The following is an 8134-nucleotide window of genomic DNA, read 5'->3' on the forward strand; positions in this document are numbered from 1 at the left end:
GTGCACACTATCATTTCTGGTAATAGTTTTAAATAATAATAATTTCTGAGTATTACAATTTTTATTTTTGACAGAATCTCAAGAAGGTGGTTTCAAAGTCATACTCCTGTCTTAGCCTCCCTGGTACTGAGATTACTGGCATGCACAACCAGGTCCACCTTGCAATACATTTTAAAAATAAAAATTAAAGACATAGGCAACTGTGGCAACCTACTTAAAATAAACATTTACAGTAATATTATGATAAACAGGTCATGCTAAGGGGAGATCACATATGAGAGGGGGAGGATAAAAGAAGGAAGTTAAGAAGGTGAATATGCTTTATGTACTTTCCACACAAATGGATACAGAATTCTTAAACCTATTTTTATTACCACAATAAGGGTACTAAGGTATAAAGAAGAAAAATAGAGGAGATGAACCAATTCAGGCTATAATGGAAATGTCACAAGGAAATTCACTGTATACTTACCTTAAACAAACAGACATGTCATTTTTTTCTTTTACAAAATCAGAGAACAGGAGGGCTGAATGGGTCCTATCTGGGAGGTTGATACCAGTGGGAGGGGGAGCATGTGGGCAAAGGGTGTAAGAGGAGGAATACAATGCAAATGCTGTGTATACATGTATATAAATGGAAAAATGAGACCTGTTGAAATCAATTCAGAAAGGGGAGAGGGGGAAAAGGAGAATAATAGAGGAGGTGAATTAAAGTATGATATATTTAATACATTGTAAGAACTTGTAAATGCCACAATGTACCCCCAGCACAATAAAAAAATTTTTTAGGAAAAGGAAGACCTATCTCCCACAAAAAAAAATAAAAATTCCTTCATAGGCATCATTCACCTATTCAACTGTTTATCCTTGCATTCATTCACAAGTAATTACTGAGCACAAAATGCATGTCAGTGATGCTGTTGGTACAGGGAATATGGCTTCTAACACCACATCACTTTATACTCCAAAATCAACAATTTCTGCTACCTGGTGAATAGCTCACTTCTCTAGTGCACACAGGAGTTCTTCCCTTTTCCTCACAACCTAAACAACTGCTCAGTTGTAAAATTGTGGTGACACATTCAAAGGCATGTGGATTGTTAAATTCTATTCAGTATATCCTATCTGTTCATAGTTTCTATACACAATTTTTTAAAATCTAAACAAAGCACAATAGTTTGACTTTTAAGTCATCGTTTCTGTGCTCCACACATTAGGACAATCCATTTCTGAACTAATCACAATGAATGACAGTTACGCAAGTCATGTGGACACAGTGTAGACTTTACAAAGCAAGGTGAACTATAAAGAGGATCTCCTCAGGACAGGAAAAGGAGAAACCATGTAGAGAACAGAATATAAGCACAAAGATTAGGTGCCTGTCACCTAGGTGTGTTTCAAGAACTTGAAAGCAAAATTGTAAAGCATCCAGAAGAAGTAACAAGGATGACAGCTTTCCTGAACTTGATGCCACACCAAAAGCCTGATTTAGGCAATGACCATTAGAAATAACAATAATTATGAGATCTATGGTACATGTTTGTCTTGTTTTTAAAAACAATAATGTTTAATTCAGGTGAAGTGTTTTAAATCACACGAGAATGGGGAAGTATGGCAGCAAAACTTTAATTTGCAAATAAACATAGGCCATTATGTACACTTCAAAATTATTAATATTCTCCTTAAAACAATTTCATTTGAAATTAAATGATACTTTAACTTTTGTAGACTAACATAGTACTTAATCCTCATATAAAAACTGTCATAAATACTCAGAAATAATGAAAAACCAAAATATTGTACACTTTTCCACTGAAATGGAAAAACATTAATATAATATAGAGCATAGTGCTTACTACAAAAAGCCAAAAGAATAAACTATGCATGGGTTTGCCAAGTAAAATGGTCAGGATGGATCCACCTTCAACTCTTTCCAAGCAATGGGCTAATGTGTGAACCGATACACCCAAGGTACACTGCATTCACTTACTTAAGAAATGTTTGCCTAGTAGATGGTAGACCCCGTTCTAGAGACCGAGCCTGTGACCGTAAATAGAACAAAGCCTTATGCAGAGAATGACGTATACACACAATAAGAATAAACAAGACAGACAGGAAAACACATCATATGTCAAGGAAGAATACTGAAGGAGGAACATGAATTTTAACAGGCTGTATGGGAGGGCAGTGGAAATCTTAATCAGGACAGCCAGGAAAGGCCTTGCTGATGGAGACATTTCAGCAGGGAACTGAGGGAAGGACGCTGTCTGATAGAAAAGCTGAGAGCACAGAAGGATGCCGGGGTGTTTGCGGAACACTGAGAGGTGCAGTGTGGCTGGGGTAAGTGAAAAGGAAAGAAAAATGCAAGGCAACCTTAGACCTGTACAGGGGTCAGATCGTGGGAATTACTAAATATGTTAGCATGGACTTTAAGGGAAGTAGAGGCAATTAGAAAGTTCTGGGTAGAGAAATGACATAATCAGACATGTGTTTTATTTGTCCTGCCACTGTGTTAAGAACTAGTGAACAGAGGATTTATAAAACGGAAAGTAGAAGACCAATCAACAAACTTTTGCATTAATCTAGACAGCAAATGATAGCATGTGACATGCAACAAGTGACAACATTCTGGACAGCTTTGTAGGGAAATATGACCAGACTTCCTGAGGGGAAAGAGAGGCAGATAAGTCAAGAATGACAGCACGTTATTTTGGCAAAACAACTAAAAGAGTTGCCATTCACTCAAGTAGGAAGGAGGGACAGACATGTTTTCTACAATGTGTAACACGTGTCCTTAACACCTGTGTGCATGCACGTGTTTACAAAGGAATGTTTTCCTGCCTCAGAACGATCCAATCCCTGAAGTGAAGGTTTAAGCTTAAAATGTGGGCTTTAAATTTTTGATAATTGCTGCTCAATTACACTTAAATACTTAACCAATCTCATTCACCAACAGTACCTGAGAATGTCTTTTCCTCACAATTCCTACCTGGTTATCAACTTTATCAAATGGTTATCAATACAATTGATAGCATTCGCAGCTCATTCTTTATTCTTCATTCTTTCATGGTGACAAACTTGTGAGACTGATATCCCAGGTGAAATGAACACAGGACTTCTTAATCATATATTAGTCTACGTGAATAGTAGCATCATAGCACAGTAAGGAGAACGTGCTGTTAAACGTCAGCATCGTCTTACCCAGCGTGCTCTTCTCCTCCTCAGTAAGAACTGTCTGGACTTCAGCTTTTCCACTCTGTCTTCCTAGACTCACCCCGGCAGCACCAGGAGCACCAGCAGCAGCACCATGATGCAAGCTCTGATCTTCCGTTTCATTCCCTTCTCACTTTTTCCTTTTCTCCTGGTTCTTTACTGCAAATTTAATACTAAGGGTAATGGTTCCTTTTCAGTGAAAACAGCACCACCATGCCTGGCACAAATGTTAGATGCATTGTTTCTGTCCCTTCTCACTCCAATTCCTTCCTATGTTGTCTCATTGTATTGTTTGTATGAATACAATTAATATTGCAGCCAACCGAAACAAACACCTAAAGTTCACTACATGTTTTAGCTACTTCTTGTGTGCTTATCTTGGTTCAGGTCACAGAAAAGGGCTGGTGGAGTGACAAAAAAATAAAAAGAGAAAACTGGTACTTGGGTGAATTATTGGAAAACTAAATGAAAAGGAAGTATTTTCAACAAAAATCTTGTAAACTCAAAAAAGAGCTATAAAATAAAAGGGTTTATTGAGCCACTACAGACACTAGCTACTAAAAGAAAGGACTAGTCCTGGTACAAGTAGCAAGAAAGCTAGGTAGAAGTTGGAAAAATGTCTGCTGGATGTTAAAAAAAATGAGTATTTTATTTTAAAATGTTGTGGAAGCAAGGAACAAGTTACTTCCTTTAGACCTATGTTGGCTGTTTAGATGAGGGGTGGATTATGCCAATAGCATGGCTTTGGGATAGATGGCCAATCCACAAGGACAAGCAAGCAGTGCCTTGGATTGGTTGGAGCTGCAAGAAGGATGTGATGGTATCTGGGGAGTCATGATATCTAGGATGTCCTGACAGGAGTTCAATTAAAGCTTTAACATCCTTTCAAGCATGCAAAGACAGTCTTTTATTCTTTTCAGCCTACAACTTGTTGCTGATTAATCACCCTCCATCTCTCCTTCCTCCATCTTTTCCCAACCTAATTCAATTTAGGACACTTCAGAATTATTATTATTTTTTTTTTTGCAGGACTTTGGTTTGAACTCAGGCTTTGTGCTTACAAAGCGGATGCTCTACTGCTTGCTAACCCTGAGAATTTTTTTCTTTATCAATATAAAGATATAAATTGAGATCTGCTATATCGGATTTTTGCAGTACTGGGGCTTGAACTCAGGGCCTACACAGAGAGCCACTCCACCATCCCTTTTTTGTGAAAGGTTTTTTCAAGATAGGGTCTCACAGAACTAATTGCCTAAACTGGCTTCAAACCACAGTCCTCCTAATCTCTGCTTCCTGAATAGGTAGGATTACAGGCATGAGCCACCAGCATCCGGCTTGTATTTACTTTTTTAACGTAGCTATTTGATAACTTTTAATGCATATGTGGCTCACGTTATATTTCTATGGGAAAACACTGTCAAGTCTATGAGATTTGTTGCTGTTTGAAATTGTACCAATGAAAAGGGAACATTTCACTCCTACTTGAAAGCTTTGAGTCTTCTGGGTCGCTTTGACTCAGGGAAGCAGCCTCAATTCCCCGTCCAGAGCTTCAGATAAGAGGTTTTAAAATTGTAGTTTCTAGGGAAACAGGTGTTAAGGCTGGCATGTTTCTAAGAGAACCTTTAAAAAATGTTTCTAAGGCGAGAGGCCAAGTTCAGGTGAACAGTGTTTCTCCTTGGGCTTTGCATCCTCTCTCCTTTTCAATGTTCACTGTTCTTTCCCCTGATATCCCCAGCTCTGCTTGTTCTGTCAGCTCCAAAACAAAGATTACCATAAATCCCAAGAGTCAACCTGCCCCTGCTTCACGACAATACTCATCCAGACCTGACCCTGAACCATTGCATATACGCCATCATAAACTTTGCCCTGTTGCTGAGCACAGTAATCAACATTTTCAGAGGGAGCACTCAGGGTCAGCACTTTTCCTGAACGGAATGAACTGGTTTTGGAATTGTATTTTAGCTTATTTAATACACTTAAAACATATGGATGAGTAAATCTTGAGCACAATTGCATATTGGAACCTGGTAGAGAATGAGAGTTAAGGACCCACACCTGTATGCATTAACATGGATAAATTTCAGAACACAATATTAAGGGGAAAGGAAGTCCCAAATGTTACTTATATATAACCTTTTATATAAAGTTCAAAAATAAGCCAGGCTTGGTGGTGCATGTCTATAATTTCAGTCTTTGGGGGCTGAAGGAGGAAGACCGTAAGTATGAGGCCAGCCTGGGCTACCAAACCAAACCAAACCAAGACAAATGAAAACAAGACAAAACAAAAAATAATGAAAACAACTGTATTGCTCCTCGATGCATTCATAGACATCAAACCTGAAGAAATGCCAGAGAGTGACTGTCATGGAAGTCAGGACAGGGCTGACTTGAGGGGAAGTAGGAAGAGACCATGTGAAAAGAAGACAAAGGGCTTCTACAGTCCTGACATCCCTCCACTGTGGTTCTGAGCTTTGGTGGCTCCACAGGGCTACTTTATAATGACTCCTTAAGGATGAAAGAGGAGGCTTAAAGACTAAAAGCACCACTGTCAGGCATTTTATACTCCAAAGAGCCCTTTATCAAACTAAAAGTAGTCACAGGTATGTTAATTATCTCTTTGGCTATGAGATTTAGCAAGTACAAATACAGAACTTCAGTAAATAAAAAGTAGAGAATGTCCAGTTAAGTGTGAATTTCAAATAAGCAACACATCATTTTTTGTCTATCTCCATACAATGTCTGGTCCCATGCAATATCTAGATACTTAAGATAATCAAAACAACTGTATATCTGAAATTCACACACAACCTAGCATCCTGTATCTTATCTGGCAACTCTCCTTATGTGGCAGGTGGCAGTGACTGAGGACATGGCTACTCAGACGTGGCTCAAGGAAAGGGAAGAGGTGGAAGAAGTAAAGCTTTAAATTATCCTGACCCTAGGCTCCTCTTTGAATAACAGTGTAAATGAGTTTTCTGAGTTCGATCATTATTGTAATAGTTTAGAATTTATAAATTTACATGGTGTGTTGAATAATTTCTATGGACAATATCCATCAGCAGTATAAGCAAATGTTTCTCCTAAAAATGGTCTTTCTTCCACTGTATTGGCCTCTCCTCTATTCATTTTGGATGAAGATATTATGGGAGATACCCTTGATGATGCTCATTCTACAACTGATTTGGAGCCAGCGAGCAGGAGTGAAGTTGCAAGGTAGGTTTTTTTGGCCACCTTTTTACTTCTACAAATAATCTCTAATGGCTTATCAAGTGCCAGGAATTGACTTAGGCCTGAAGGAAAAGGTAATGAATGGCACAGATATAGACTATTCCTAGGGAACCCTGAGACTAGGCCCTAGGGAACTAAGAGATTAAGATGAGCTGGGCCCCGGTGGCTCACCCCTATAATCCTAACTACTCCAGAAGAAGAGATGAGGAGATCAAGGTTCCAAGTCAACCCAGGCAAATAGTTGAAAAGATCCTGTCTCAAAAAGTACCCACCCCAAAAAAGGGCTGGTGGAGGGGACTCCAGTGGTAGAGCACCAGCCTAGCAAGCACGAGGCTCTGAGTTTAAACCCCAGTGCTGCCAAAAGAAAAAAAATTAAAATGATAAATGTAGATAACACACTTGATAAAGCATTAACTAGCTATAAGTGGCTAGCTGCTGGTGGCTACCCAGCAACCTCTAGATCCCCTTCTTTGGTATTTGACTTGGTTGAAATTGACGTTAATCCCTTTGTCACCACTGATGGTTAATTTGAGGCTGGTCATACAATCCAATCAGAACTGACACACCAGAGTTTTCTGGAAGGAAGAAGCTTTCACTGTTGCCATTGGTCTTGCTGTGCAACGTGGTACACCTTGGTAATAGACATCATATAGCTAACTGGAGGGAAGCCATCCAGACCCTCAGGGCTGTCAGGTTCACCTCTCCAGAGGGCAGCATTCACATGTGTGAAGGATGCAGCCAATACCCAGAAAAGGCATCCTGGTGACTTCGTGGATTCCTGCTTCAAGATGAACCTGAAACTACCCACAGACTTTTCAGTTACATTGAGCCAATAAGTTCACTTATTTCTTATAGCAGTTTCAGTTTTCTGTCATTTGTGCTTTAAGTGTCCTTGCTGGGCTGGGCATGGTGGCACATATCTGCAATCCCACCACTCAGGAGGCTGTGGCAAGAGGTTGTGAGTTCAAGGCCACCCTGTCTCCAAAAATAAAAAGCCTAGGAGGACTTTTCTATTCCCAACCTCCAGCCTCATCCTCTAGAAATAATCACTGTTATGTTTCTCCCAGACATTTGCTCGCATATGAAAACATATATTTATAACATATGCCATTTAAATTTTACCTATGTGCTTATTAAAGATGAAGCCCTCTCCTTTTCCCTCCCCTCAAGGAAGAAAAGAACCATCATTCATGACAAATGGCAGTTACAGGGAAGCTAATCAACAGCCAGCTTCCCATCCTGGAGAGCTCACTGCATCTACTTCTTGTGGTGCTTGGGACTCCACATGTTCAGAGAAATGTCTCCAGTAAGGGGTGATAGGAATGACCCCTCCAAGTGCAGTCATGATGTATGCCTTTTAATACAAATAAGATAGTACTAAATATATGGTGTCATGCTTGCATTGTAAACATTCATGTTGCATGTGGACATCTTTATTTCCTCAGGTTTTTGGGGGTTTTTTTGTTCTTCGTGAGACTGGGGTTTGAACTCAGGGATTCAGACTTGCAAAGCCAGTGGTCTACTGCTTGATCCACACCTCCAGTCCTCCTTGTTTTCTTTATGGATGCATAATATTCTGCAAGTTGGATGCATCAGTGTTAACTTATCTTCCATCCTTGGAAATTCTTTTTGTCCCTCAATTTTTTGCTGTGACGACAATGTCTATTTGCATATATCTTTGTGTATTTGTTTA

At 39.4% G+C, this 8134-nt stretch overlaps 1 long non-coding RNA gene across 1 annotated transcript; it reads left to right on the forward strand.

Moving 5' to 3' along the window:
- The first annotated feature begins 2145 nt into the window (after nucleotides 1–2145).
- LOC141421286 (uncharacterized) lies at nucleotides 2146–7849 on the forward strand. The gene is made up of 3 exons (XR_012445895.1): nucleotides 2146–2340; nucleotides 6351–6426; nucleotides 7612–7849. It is a non-coding gene; the product is annotated as an uncharacterized lncRNA (long non-coding RNA).
- The last annotated feature ends 285 nt before the right edge of the window (nucleotides 7850–8134 follow it).

The sequence above is a fragment of the Castor canadensis genome, chromosome 3 (assembly GCF_047511655.1).
Source record: "Castor canadensis chromosome 3, mCasCan1.hap1v2, whole genome shotgun sequence".
In the NCBI taxonomy this organism is placed as follows: domain Eukaryota; kingdom Metazoa; phylum Chordata; class Mammalia; order Rodentia; family Castoridae; genus Castor; species Castor canadensis.